Source organism: Heloderma suspectum, chromosome 1, assembly GCF_057233095.1.
Source record: "Heloderma suspectum isolate Gila_16-S chromosome 1, 16-S_ref, whole genome shotgun sequence".
NCBI lineage: Eukaryota > Metazoa > Chordata > Lepidosauria > Squamata > Helodermatidae > Heloderma > Heloderma suspectum.
This window is the reverse complement of record NC_139458.1, coordinates 243,397,413-243,412,354: the sequence shown is the minus strand read 5'-3', so window position 1 is coordinate 243,412,354 and position 14,942 is coordinate 243,397,413.

Genomic DNA, 14,942 nt, shown 5'->3' with positions numbered 1-14,942 from the left:
TTCAGAAGCAGCCCCCTGGAGGATCGATCTACTAGTGGTAAGTGAACCAAAGAACTCTTTGAGAGATTATGAAGCAAAAAAGTGGGTTTGCCACTGGGTGGAAAGCAACTTATTGAAGGCATGTTAAGAGGGCTCATCTGAAGCAGGGAAAGCGTTAAGCAGCTCCCCCACCCCCTCATTCAGCAATTGTGTTGCCAATAGACAATGTTTCTTTTTAGTGCTTATCTAAACCCCACCTGCCCTTTCACAACCTCTCCATTTCTCTGTGAAAGAGGCAGTTGTTGTTTTCCTGCCACTTTGACTGGGATTTTGAGAATTTATCCGAAATTTCTCAGGGTGCAGGGTTGCATGCTTACTTTACAGGAAGGAGGTGGCAGAGGGGCTCCTGTGCACTCTTGCTTTTACCACATCCCCCTTGCTCTGCCCTTGCAGCCTCCCTGGCTGCCTGAGTTTCTCAGAAAGCCTCCAGGAGGACTTAGCCAGGACTTCCTCCCTTGGGGCATCCCTGTGCTGCTGCCTGCAAAGTGCCTGAAAGCTGAGAGAGACCTTTTTGGTTTTGCTTTGTTGTTATTAAAAGTCCTTTTAACAACAAGAAGAAACATAATAAGAAAAATAACATCAAATCCTCTCTCACCTTTCAGAAACACTGTGGGCAGCAGCACAGGGAAGCCCCAAGGGAGGAGGTCCTGACTGAGGGCTTCTTCACACCGAGCTTTTATCCTGCTATTGAGATTGCTCGCTCATGGACGTTTGTGGGCCCTTCTCATGACGTCGTCACCCTCCAGGGTAATTCCTGGTTTTTCCATCTCAAAAAGATCCAGAAATAATGAACTATCTATTTCAGTCGGATTGTTACCCCATTAAAAAATGCAGCCATGTGTCCAGCTGGATTTTCGTATGCACAGCAGCCGAGGGCTGGGGATCGGGGAGGAGGAGTGGCTGTTATCTACCGAGAGTCCTTGGTCTTCACCGGACCCCCTCTCCGGGAGACCAAGGTTGCTGAGTGCATGTACTCGAGGTTGGGCCCGAAGGGCAGTCTGGAGATTCTGCTCGTGTACCGTCCACCCGCTGCACGACTGACTCCCTGGCCGAGGTGCTTGAGGTGGTATCTGATGTGCGTGTACAGTCCCCTAACTTACTGGTGTTGGGGACTTCAGCGTACATTCGGAGGCCATCCTCACAGGAGCACCTCGGGACTTCATGGAGACCATGGCCTCCTGGGAGCTGCACCATATTCTAACTGGGCCCACCCATGTAGCCGGTCATGCACTAGACCTTGTGTTTGTTTCTGGAGAAGCGGGGAGTGATCTGGAAGTCGGGGGTACATCCACCACCCCCTTGTCATGGTCAGATCGCTATCTGGTGATGTTGGACTTCTCGGTTCCACAACCCCTCCGCAGGGGTGGAGGACCCATTAAAATGGTCCGCCCCAGGCGTCTTATGGATCCAAATGGATTCCTGAACGCGCTTGGGGATTCTCTGGGGCATGCCAACGGCCACTCGGTTGAGACCCTGGTGGGTGGCTGGAATGCTGCAATCACTGGGGCATTAGATCAGGTGGCTCCGAAACGCCCTCTCCCCATTAACAGGGCTCGGACTGCACCATGGTTCAATCTGCGGTTACGAGCTCTGAAACAGGAGGTGAGACGGCTAGAGCACCGGTGGCGGAAGTCTCGCTCCAAAGACGATCAGACACGGGCTAGAGCTGTCTCTTCAGCCTATCACGTGGTGGTGAAGGCAGCAAAAAAGGAATATTATGCTGCCTCCATCGCATCTGCAGAGTGCTGTCCCAGGGGGCTGTTCCAAGTGGTCCAGAGCCTGGTCGGTCCTGTGGCTCCGGAACCACTGGAGCATTCTAAGGCCTCCTGTGAGGCCTTGGCAAGGCACTTTGCAGATAAAATTGATCAGATTAGGTGTGTTACTCTGCACGCTGTGGATACAGTTAGTGAGCAAGAGGCGGCCTGTGGCAAACCGGTTTTGTGGGATCGGTTCCAGCTTCTTCCTCCTGATGAAGTGGATAAGGTGCTTTCATCGGTACGGCCGACCACCTGCTTACTTGATCCTTGCCCATCGTGGCTCATTATGAGCTGCAGAGAGAGACTGGGTGAGGGGATCAAGGCGGTGGTGAATGCCTCCCTTGAGGAGGGAGTGATGCCATCAGCCCTCAAGGAGGCAGTGATAAGACCGCTCTTAAAGAAGCCCTCCTTGGATCCTCACGTTTTGAACAACTTTCGCCCAGTCTCAAATCTGCCATTTTGGGGCAAGGTGATTGAGCGGGTGGTGGCGGTACAGTTGAAGGCACACTTGGGAGAAACTGATTATCTAGACCCATTTCAGTCAGTCTTCAGGCCTGGGCATGGGACAGAAACGGCCTTGGTCGCCTTGGTAGATGATATGAGGAGGGCTCTGGATAGGGATGAATGCTCCTTCCTTGTTCTCCTCGACCTCTCAGCGGCTTTTGATACCGTTGACCACGGTATCCTCCTGGACGGGTTGGGTATTGGGGACACCGTATTGCGGTGGTTCCGGTCCTTCCTCTCCGGCAGGTACCAGAGGGTAGTACTGGGAGAGGAGGTTTCGGACCCGTGGCCACTTACTTGTGGGGTGCCACAGGGTTCCATCCTCTCCTCGATGCTATTTAACATCTATGTGAAGCCACTGGGGGCTATCATCAGGAGGTTTGGCATGCAGTGTCATCAATATGTGGATGACACGCAGCTCTACCTCTCGTTTAAATCTTCACCAAGGTTGGCCATAGAATCCCTGTCCAAATGTCTGGAGACGGTGAGAGGCTGGATGGGGAGGAATAGGCTGAAGCTGAACCCTGACAAGACCGAGGTACTTTTGGTGGGAGACAAGAGGAGGCTGGGGGATGTTGACCTGGTGTTGAATGGGGTACGGCTACCCTTGAAAGACTAGGTCCGCAGCCTGGGGGTCATTTTGGACTCCCAGCTGTCCATGGAGGCTCAGGTGTCAGCTGTGAGCCGGACAGCGCTGTATCAACTCCATCTGATACGGCGGCTGTGCCCCTTCCTTCCCGACCATCTGCTCCCATCGGTAGTACATGCCCTGGTCTCCTCTCGTTTAGACTACTGTAATGCACTCTACGTGGGGTTAGCCTTGAAGATGGTTCGGAAACTGCAGCTGGTACAGAATGCGGCGGCTCGCCTTATTAAAGGCAGCCGCCGGCGAGATCGCATCACTCCAGTGCTGAAGGAGTTGCACTGGTTACCAGTTGTTTTCTGGGCCAAATTCAAGGTGTTGGTTTTGACCTTTAAAACCCTATATGGTTCTGGCCCAGCCTATCTTAAGGAGCGCCTCCAGCAGCACCAGACAGGCTGCTTAACAAGATCAGCCTCGGATGGCCTTCTCTCTGTCCCATCAGCCAGGACAGCTCGACTGGTGGGGACGAGGGAGAGGGCCTTTTCTGTGGTGGCCCCCACTCTGTGGAACTCCCTCCCTAGGGAACTCCATCATGCCCCCTCTTTAATGAGCTTCCGTCATGCATTAAAAATGTTGTTGTTCAGGCAGGCATTTGGGGTGGGTTAGGGTATTTTAGAAAATGTTTTTACTGTAGAATTTTATTGTTTTAAATTGTTGTTATTGTATGTTGTACATCGCCCAGAGTGGCTGGGTGACCAGCCAGATGGGCAATTAATAAATTTAATAATAAATAAATAAAATAAATAAAAACAGCCAGAAGATGGTGCTTTTTCGTTGATCTCTATGGAACCTTGAAAATTAAAAACTTCCCCTCTCAGCCATCATGTTGTCACCATCTGGGAGCCTGCTGTAAATGTGGAAAGGCTCCACAACGGCAGGAATGCATTTTTTTCTTTAGTGTAAAGGCAGCCTGAATCCTCCAGGGGGCTTTCCAAGAAACTCAAGCAGCCAGAGAGGCTGCGAAGACAGAAGGGGTGAGGGAATAGTAAAAGAAAGAGTTTGTGAATTGCATTGAGTTTGTGAATTGGGAGGGTCCCAGGGACACATTTACCTTCCCATTGATCCCTCCTATTCTGGCTATATTCCAATGACCTCGAGGGTGGAAAGTGAAAGGATCTGCTGAAGTCGCTTGGCTTTCAGATCTTGCCAGAGGCTTATCTGCTAGCCTTGAGAATGTTCAGTCTCATATAGATAATTGGCCCTGCAACAAATGGGGAGAAGAAGCTTAGCTAACCACTAAAAGCAACAGGCCCAACTGGAAGTCTAGATATGAGAAGGAGCAATTTGTACACCACTAACTCCTTGAAATAACAATTGCCTTTTGCATTTCCACTACACCTGCTCAAACTGGCAGCTCCAGACCCTGCTTTTCATTAAACAAAATGAAACAAAACTTTGGGAGGCTTACTTACAACGGCCATATATCATAGTTTGATCCTCACTCAGGGCCAAACTGGAAGAGACACTAAGCATGTCAGTAGCAACCAAGTCTCTGTATATATTTATTTTAAAATAGATCTATGTACATAGGCACAATCAGTGTTTTCATTGGGAGTGCAACTCGCAGGTTTAATAGAGGTTTAACAAGCGTCATGCTTTTACGGGGCCATTTGTCCCTCGTGAAAGTGGTGGGGGAGGGATTTTCACTGACTTTTGAGTGGGGCTGGAGGCGCCAATGTCAGTGGGGCAGTGGATCTGCTCCAGCGATAGCCTGAACTCTGCAGGAACTATCCAAGGTGCTGAAGCTATTTGGGGGATAGGGTTCAGCACCTTGGATAGCTCCTTTAAGGTTCAGGCTGAAACTCCAGAGCAGATTCACCACCGCACTGACATTGCAGCCACCAGCCATGGCACTGTCGAAGTCAAAACGTTTTCAGGGAGGGATGTTATGACTATTGACGTGGGGACAACATTTCTTTCCCCCACCATCCCCCCCCCCGCCACTTCAAGCAGCAGCAGAGCAGCCCTACCGTGTTCCTTCTTCATTTTGAACAGAATGGTCCAATGGGAACAATGCTACTAGGCAGGTGCTTTCTCATATATTATTTTATTTCTTATTAAGGGTGATGTAAATTATTATTGTGCATGAAGATGTTTTATGATAAGTCCTTTCTTTTTTCCTCTCCCTCTTTCGTGGTTCCCCCTTTTTCTTTTTGTTGGTTATTATATTTGCAAATAATATTTTTTTTTTAAAAAAAATGCTCTGCTGCCACTTGAAGCTGTGCCAAAGTGAGTGTGTGTGTGTGTGTAAGCTGCCTGCCACCTTATAAGTAATATTAAGCTCCTTGCCCAATTATCTGAATTCATCCACACACACACCCCAGATTAAACATTTTATTTTAACTCTTTCTTCTCCTACCATTGTTCCACCAAAAATCCTTCCCCCAGTGTCTGCTATTACCCCATCTGCCATGAACCTCCATTGGCACCCACAGGAGCTTTCCTTTTGGGGCTAATAACTTGTTGGGGTGGTTTTTGTCAGGACTGCAGCAGGGGAGGAATGGGTTAAAATCTCCTCCCTGTGGTCTCAATGAAAAATATGGTTGGTTTTTCTTAAGGTAGATATGGTTTGTTTATTAATTAAAATATTTTGAATCCATCCTATATTGATTGAACTTAGGGTGAGGTACAATAATAAGAACAATGTCAACATAAAACTATCTATTGTGATTATCAACAGTCCAAACAAAGAAATGAGCAACTGAACTATGATTAATATAACCCAAAAGTTTGGGTAACTAGCCAAGTCTTAATCTGGTGCCAAATGAGGCCAATGTCTGTGCCAGTTGGGCCTCTGAGGGGAGGACATTCCATAGCCAGGGTGCCACAGCTGAAAAGGCCCTCTCTTGTCTCTCCATATAATGTACAACTCCCAATGATGCATCTGAGGCGAGCCCGTCAGGCAGATCTCAGTGTTAGAGATCTGGCTGCTAATGAGATGTTAAGTATCATGTCTGGTTTGGCCCTCAGTCAGAAAGCAGCTTCCTGTGCTCCAGCAAATGAGTGCAAAGACACTGAGATAACTGAGAAGGAATTGGGTAATGGCACTTATTTTTTCCCACTTTTCTCAAAATTACATTGTATTTTAACAGTATTTAATCAGATAGATAGCTTTAATTTGAAGATATTAGCTTACTATTTATGTAGGAGTTTTTGGCTATGGTCTAAATGCCATAATGGTCCATATTCTTGGGTCAATTTCGTGGCTAATGCTAATGAATCTCAGCTAAGCAATTTGGAATATGCAACCACATTTCTTCTTACTGCAGATTTTGGGTGTGGTGAGGCCATAACGCAAACTATGACTGCCAAAACGTGGTCAGATATAATTGCATCATGGGCTGATAAAAAGGCTTATTTCAAGTACGGCATTGGACCAACTGACCCAAAGAAAAACATCTATTCATATACGCAGGTATGAACAGTAACACCATATGCATCAGGCATATTTGTAAGATGATATTTTGGAGACAAAACTACTAAAATGGTGGACAGAATGTAAAGAATATTTGCACTTTTTATGCTATTTTAGCAACTCTCCTACTATTTTACCTCTGTGAAGCTATGTAATGTATAAAGGCTGGGGTCTAAATAGGGATGTACGAAAGACACTTACCTTTTAACGAAATTTGATTTGAGGTGGGGGGGAGACGCTCCGTCCCTCCCCCCCGAAATTCTGGCCGGGGGGGAGGCGCTCCATCCCTCCCCCCCCGAATCCTGGCCGGCTGGGTCCGCAAATGGCGGCGGCTGTATCCGCCGTCATTTGCGTCCCTGCAGTCAGCCGTGATAGGCTACGTAAATGTTTATGTAGCCTATCACGGCTGATTAAAAAAACACAAAACCCCCCACGCGTACGCAAATGGCGGCGTCCATGGGTGCTGCCATTTGCGTTTCTTATTTTGGCACGTCTAGTCTACGTAAACATTTGGCACGTCTAGTCTACGTAAACATCTAAGACGTGTCAAAAGAAGGAATGCAAATGGCGGTGCCCATGGGCGCCGCCATTTCCGTACGCACATTTTTTTTCTTTTAAATCAGCTGTGATAGGCTACGTAAACATTTACGTAGCCTATCACGGTATTTTTTAAAAATCTAGCCGTGATAGGCTATGTAAATCTTTACATAGCCTATCACGTTTTTTTTTTTACTGGAAATGGTGGCGGCGGCAGCCGGTTGGAAGACCGGCCGCCGAACCACTGCCGAACCGCCGCTGGAGCTGCCCCCACCAGGAAGATTCGCCCAAGGTACGTCCCGTCCCGGGGGGTGGCGGGGGGGTGGCAGACCATTTCGCCACCGATTTCGGGGGGCCAAATGCGCTGGCATTCGGCCTCCCTGAGATTCGTGGTGAAATTCTCTGACATCCCTAGGTCTAAAGAGGTGCTTAGCTGTAAACCAGCACTTTTGAGCACATATGAGGGCTTCTATCCCCCCCCCCACACACACACACATCAGGTCATTATGCTCAAGATAATTTTTTTCCACAAAGATCCTTGAGAGGGGAAGGGTATTTTCCTCCCTTGCAAGCTACTCTGGTGAAATGTTGTTTCCAGAATATAGACTGAGTGCTATTTCTAGAGTCTTGCGAAAAGGACAAAAACAAAACCACCCACAAAAGCAGTGGTGCACGTAGGCTTTGGACTTGACGGTTCTCTGGGGGCCTGCTTTAGATGGCCATGTATATTATTATTATTGCAGTTGTGAAGCATTCAACTGACATTTCTGTTCTCCCATTCAATTGCCATTCTATGCTTTAAAGCTGCTTCTATATTACTGGTATGTTCTATTCTACAGCAATAGAACCTTTTGCCAACCCTCCTTTAAAAATGCTCTGAATGTGTGCAGTTTTGCAATTTAAACTTGAATCATAGCACCATCATTACTACAAGAATAAAAAGCAATTTGCTTCAGTACCTGCTGCTCCCTGGCTGGTTCTTTGGGGGGCCTTGGGCTGTGGACCCCCTAGACTTTAGCCCCAACACCGCCACCAAATATCAAGGAATTCTGCAACATGTGTGACTTCAGTAAGATAATCCCTTTTGTGGAAACCAAACTGTAGCTATCCTGGGTAGCCAAACAGTAGAGGAAAGCACTATATTAGTATGTACATTGAGGGTGCAATCCTATAGCCGCTAGACAGTGGCTGGACGACCATAGGATTATTCAGTTTCTGGGAATCGAGCTTAGAGCCAGGGCTCTGAGATTGGTTTCCAGAAAACCACCTCCCCACTCCTTCCCCCGCCGCCTTGTAGGAGGCATGGGTTGTCCCCGGCTCCACGCTCAGAAGAGCAGCACGGATCGGCCAAAAAGGGGGTGTTCCTGGGGGTGAGGAGGGGATAGTGGAAGCACTGGTACAAAGCTTCCTTTGCGCTGTCTGGCCTCCCCCCCACCCCAGAGCTGCCCCAGCTAGACAGCCAAAATTGGCCATCTAGCCACAAATGCAGGGTAGCTGGAGCATGGAGGAGAAGATCCCCTCTGTGTTCCGCCCACCCTGCATTGCATAGTCGGTCGCCTCCGAGTTCAGAGGTGGATGACTATCCCCATAGGATTGGGCCCTGAAAGGTCTAAATAATTACACTCGAACACCATCAGACAAAGGCCTTCCAAGAAAGATTCATAATGATCAATAAATCCAAGAGAACCTTTTCAATTATACAGTTCTAGAAATAGAAGGTTGCAGCAAACCCTGGCTGTCTGCCATTGGAACAGAAAACACGGGTGGAACAGATTTTCCTTCCCCTGCACCCCCCGTACCCCCCACACCTTCTCGACAGGGTTGTGGGTACTTCTGGAGCAGATCGGGAGGCTGCAAAGGGAAACCCCATTAGGCACGTGACAGTCTGTTCCAGCAGTGTTGGAGTTAACCCATAAACTGTAAATCTCTGGATAATGGAGCTGCAATGGGAGTCAAGAATATGAAAACCAGAGAGAGGCCTGAAAATATGCAAGGACAGTAGGTAGCTGAACTGAAGGAACCATAACTGATTTAAGGAACTATTCACAATTGCATTGTGAATGTCTCTCTCCCTCGAATCTCTGAGACCAGAGTAGGCTTTGAGACTTAGGTGAAAAGAAGTGACTTTGCATGCCAATTAATCAAGTGATCGTCATGGAGCCAGTGGGGAGTTTTGCAGTCTCGCTGTGCTCATGATGTTCTATTTGTCTCGGGATGGACAAAGTCCTGGTTCCGGTGCTCATTCTCTTGAATTGGTTGTCCCACTTCAGATGTGGCAGGATTGTCCATCAGAGAACTAAAGCCCTTCTAAATCGGTATCTTCTGCACATTCTACTCTCTCGGGTAGAAGACCGTCGTCTGAACCTCTTTGCTGCTCGAGGCTGGTCTTGGTGATGAGCAGTATTTCATCGATTTTTGAGGCTGGGTGCTGATCTGCTGTTCAGTTGAATCACATGCAGAGCAAAGCCTTAGTATTTCTACCTAGGGCAGGTGATAATCCATACAGAATATCTGTATGGGCCTGCATGGACCTCTGTTGCTGCAACTTGGGAAGGAAAGTTATCAAAGAAACTTTTCTTGGTGAAGACTGTCTGGGAATTAACTCTTCCATTTGTATAGTATGCTAACAAGGGTGGTGTGGGCTGTGTCTAAAGAACAAAGGATGGAGTTCCAGTTTTCATAGGAGTCATGTGGCCTGCCCTGCATCTTTCCTATCCTTGTTGCTGTATGTGTGTGAGGACAGCATGCAGTTGCTCAGTGGTGACAGAAAAGTCTTCTGCACACACGCATAGGTTCACCATTTTAAACATAAATTTAAAATGGTGATGAACTGAAATTCTTACGTTTTACAGTGTATTTTACAAGAGGTGGGTCCTGAGAACAACTAATCGTAAATGCTTTTGAGGAAAGGCGGGATATATCTTAAATATATCCCTCTCTCTAGCACACTCATCCAGGGCAAGCACCTCCGCCCCCCGCCCACTGGTAGCTTTTCTCAATATACCTGCCTAAATCTCAGTACAACATTAAATTCCTAAAACAAAGCGATGCTGTAATTCAAAGCTTCATGAAGTCATACAGACTGCCATAGAGGTCTGCTGCCCTTCTCCTGATTCAGTGATTCCTGTGTATAGCTTTCCATTTGTAAGCGGACATGCTCTGAGGTGCCATTACTTTACATGATCCAGGCCTGAGACCTCCCACCATCTAAGACATGTGTGTGCAAATGTTCCCATGACTGTGAGGTATATTTTAAAGTCAGTGTTTAAACCAGGAGGGTATCAGACTATCCATTTAATATCACCAGTTTTTACACACATACAAACTTTGCACTCTGCTTTAGTTCATGAGAAGTAACAACCAGCCCCTGGTTATGTACTCATATTTAGTAAACTGGATTAGAATTTCTACCACCTGTAAAGACGGAAAGGGTGGCAAAGTTTAATTAATTAATATATTGCATATGCTAGTTCATCTGTGGTATATGACTTTGCTCATCTTCTTAAATTTTCTTCTCTGCACACACCTTTTATTCCCTAATAAATTCAGGGAAATGTATTTATTTATTCATTACATTTATAAGAACATAAGAAGAGCCCTGCTGGATCAGACCAAGGGTCCATCTAGTCCAGCATTCTGTTCACACAGTGGCCAACCAGCTGTCGACCAGGAACTCACAAGGAGGACACGAGCGCAACCGCACCCTCCCGCCCATGTTCCCCAGCAACTGGTGTACATAGGCTCACTGCCTCTGGTACTGGAGGTAGCATATCGCCATCAAGACTAGTAGCCATTGATAGCCTTTTCCTCCAGGAATTTGTCCAACACCCTTTTAAAGCCATCCAAATTAGTGGCCATCACTACATCCTTTTGTAGTAAATACCATAGTTTAACTTTGTGCTGTGTGAAGAAGTCCTTCCTTTTATCTGTCCTGAATCTCCCACCAATCAGCTTCATAGGATGACCTCCAACTTCTAGTATTTTAAGAGAGGGAGAAAAAAGTCTCCCTCTCCACATTCTCCACACCATGCATAATTTTGTAGACCTCTATCATGTCTCCCCTTACCTTCCTTTTTTCCAAGCTAAACAATCCCAGCTGTTGTAACCTTCTCTCATAGGGGAAATGCTCCAGCCCCTTGATTATTTTAGTTGTCCTTTTCTGCACTTTTTCCAGCTCTGCAATAGCTTTTTCTTAGGTGTGGCGACCAGCACCTAATCTTTGCTTTCTGTTCTTCAACCAGTTACTGATACATAAGAGGACCTGTTCTCTTATTCCATGAATGCTAAGTTTGCTCTTTGGTGAGGGACTCTGTCAAAAGCCTTTTGGAAGTCCAAGTAAACAATGTCTACCGGATCACCCCTGTGTACATGTTTATTGACACTCTTAAAGAACTCTAAAAGGTTAGTGAGACAGGACTTACCTTTGCTGAAGTTGTGTTGATTCTTTTTCAGCAGGGCTTGTCCTTCTATATGCTTACTAATTTTATAATGCCTTCAACCAATTTACCCGGAACAGACATTAAGCTAACCAGCCTGTAATTTCCCAAATCCCCCCTGGATCCCTTTTTGAAAATTGGTGTTATATTGGCCATCTTCCAGTCCTCTGGTATTAGGGGTGTACGAAACCCCTCTTACCTGGCTCCGCCGGGTTCCGCTGCGGGGGGGGGGGAGGTGCTCCATCCCTCCCCCCAGAATCCTCGCCGGGAGGGGAGGTGATCCGGTCCTCCTCCCTGGAATCCTCGAAAGCCGGCTGTGCTCCATGGCAGCTCCGCGAAGCAGCCGGCCAGGCCCAGGCCAGGGCCGTCCGTAGCTGGATTTACGGCCGCGGAGTGCTCTGGGTAAGGTAAAAAAAAACAAACGCATACGCAAATGGCGGCTACGGCCGCCGCCATTTGCGTTCCTTATTTTTCTTCGTCTTTTTTTTTTTTTTACAGAGACGTGATAGGCTACGTAAAAACTTATGTAGCCTATCACGTCTCTGTAAAAAAAAAAAGAAAAAAAGACAAGACTGCAAATGGCGGCAGTGGCAGCTGGTTGGAAGACCAGCCGCCGCCGCCGCCGGAGCCGCCGCTGCCTGGAACATCCGCCCCAGGTAAGTCTCGTCCCGTTGGGGATCCGAGGGGGTGCAGGGGGGTGGCAGGCCGTTCTGCCACGGAGTTCGGGGGGCCAAATACACTGGCATTCGGCCTCACTGAGATCCATGGCGGAATTCTCTGACATCCCTATCTGGTACAGAGGCTGATCTTAGGGACATGTTGCATATTTTGGTTAGAAGATTGGCAATTTCATATTTGAGTTCTTTGAGAACTCTAGGATGGATACCATCTGGGCCCGGTGATTTATTCATCAAACTCTAAACTGTGACCTCTTTTCAAAAAGTGACAGGTGCCCCGCCCCCTTAGGGGGACCAGATGTCCCACCCTAGCCGGAAGTCCCACCTTCGGAAGTCCTGCTGGTCATATAACCATCAGGATCACCTGATGGGGGTCATGTGACCCCTCTACGAACTCGTCCTGCCACTGTGGACCAATAGGATGAGGTTTTAGAGCCCCAACAGGTACGGGTGCGGATATGGCCCAAACAGCCTTTTCCAAACCCTCCCCGGATTGGCCCAGAGGTGTCATGTGATCCCTCTACGAACTCATCATGCCACCATGGACATTCCACCTTCTGGAATACACAGGGGGTGATGATCGGATTATAGCACAGGATGTTTGTAATAGGCTTTACTTGGCAACCTTTGTGTTTTCTATGTTTAATGCCCACCTTTTGGAATACACAGAGAGTGATGATTGCCCCAGCAAACTTAAAGCATGTATACCTTGAGGGTTGTTGCAACCCTCACAACCTTTATTTTCTGTTTTTTACAAAATATTTAATTTTGTTTACCTTACAGAGTTGTTGCAACCCTTGTGATTCTTACAAAAATGCTTACTTTCCCCACTTCAACTTTACCACCATATCCACCTCCCAGGCACCCATGAATACAGTTGATAGGCTTAGCTACTGGAGATACCTTTGTTTACTGAATGTAGCAGGATCTTCTCTATTTTACGTGTGTATGTGTGTGTGTGTGTGTGTGTGTGTATATATATATATATATATATATATATATATATGCCTGCAAACCCCACCCAACCCTGACTTGCTAATTGGAGTCTCCAAGCATCAGTTGCATTGTTCTATACGGTTCAATTTCCCCCTACATATAAATTGATGGGCTGCACACCATCTGTTTTTTAAATTAAAATGTCACTTTTGTTTCCTATGTACATAACAGCTATTGCAAAATCTTCTGTCTCTCAGGAATTAGGGAACTCCATGATCTCCTGGATCGGATGCTTGGATTACTAAATTTACCATACTGCTAACAGCTAGTTTACAAGGAAAACAGGCAAAGCACACCTAAAATGAGAATTTATTTCCATTTTAAAGTATAGTCTCCCTACTCCAACTCTTGCTAAACAGCACCTCTTGATTCCCCCCCCCCATTTTTTTATTTTATTTTACAAAATCTTGGCTGTGTTTAAAGCATGTCTACCTTGAGGAGCTGTTGTAACCCCTGTGACTTTTATTTTTATGGATTTTACAAAATGCTTAATTTTGTCTTCCTTACAGAGTTATTGTAAAAGGATCCTTTTGTTTCAGTTCTGAAATGTTGCAACCTTTGTTTTTCTGCTTTTTATAAAATGCTTAATTTTTCCCAACTGGAAAATAAAAGGCTGCTACACTCTGAATAATAATAACCCTGATGATCTGCAGGGTGGCTTCTACATCTCAAAATGGGAATTAATGATACAGGGGTGAGCATACTTTTTGGGGGGCACTGTAGCAACATTTTAAATGTGTCTAGGGTGAAGGACCAGATTGCAGGTAAGCTTACAGTAGGTTTTACATATAAAAACAAGTGCTCTGCACATAGGAAGGAAGGAAGGAAGGAAGGAAGGAAGGAAGGAAGGAAGGGGTGCTGCTAATATAAAATGCTTTTTTGACTGGGAAACCTCTTTTTCTGTCTCCGTCAGGCTTGACCCCAGTGGCTCTGCGAAAACTGCAATTATAACTTTTGTGGCCGTACATCTATATAGATGTAAAGTTCCTTTCTTCCTTAAAGTTTTATTGAACTGCTCATTGCAGATGGTCTTCATTGTTTTAACAGGCTGCTTACAGCCTCCTCAAATTTTCCAGGAATTCTGTAAAAATGTCTACAGGTATGTTCTCTGCCACAGCTGCGTCTTTTCTTCTTACATTCGCAGGAGCTGTAGCAGGCTCTCCCTTTCTAGTTCTTTTGCAAAGTATGGAGGCATGACTCGGCTTACAGCCTTTCTGGGGTTCAGTGTTCAAGGGTGCCTGGCGTCTCCTTGTTCTCTATGCAGGAAACATGTCTGGAGTGGACAAGTTAAATGGCTACATTGATTGAATCTGGCTGCACTTCTTCTGACTGGCTGATGGGGTAGGATGTTTCTGGACCTAAAATGGTTCCTATTGGCCTGTTGGGGGGTGGGGATGTGACCGTGTACAGTTCCAGTGTCCCTGCACATGTCAGGAGGATAAAACCTCTTCCTATTGGTTCATTGTGATGGGGCAAGTTCTTAGAGGGGTCACATGACCCCTCTGGGCCAATCTGGGGAGGGTTTGGAAATGGCCCTTTGGGCTATTTCCGCACCCATACCTGTTAGGGCTATAAATCCTCATCCTATTGGTCCATGGTGGCATGATGAGTTTGTAGGGGGGTCACATGACCCCCGTCAGGGTCACCTGATGGTCATATGACCAGCAGGACTTCAGGAGGTGGGACTTCCGGCTAGGGCGGCACATCTGGTCTCCCTAAGGGGACAGAGCACCTGTTACTTTTGAAAAGGGGGCATGGTTTAGAGTTTGATGTGAGGTAGCCACTTTCACTACTCAGGTATCTGTCCTATATCTTCTGCAGTGAAGAAGATGAAAAGAATTCATTCAGCTTCTCTGTGAACTCCTTGTCCTCCTTCAGTCCTCCTTTAACTCCATTGTCATCCAATGGTCCAACTGCCTTCCTAGCTGGCTTTCTGCT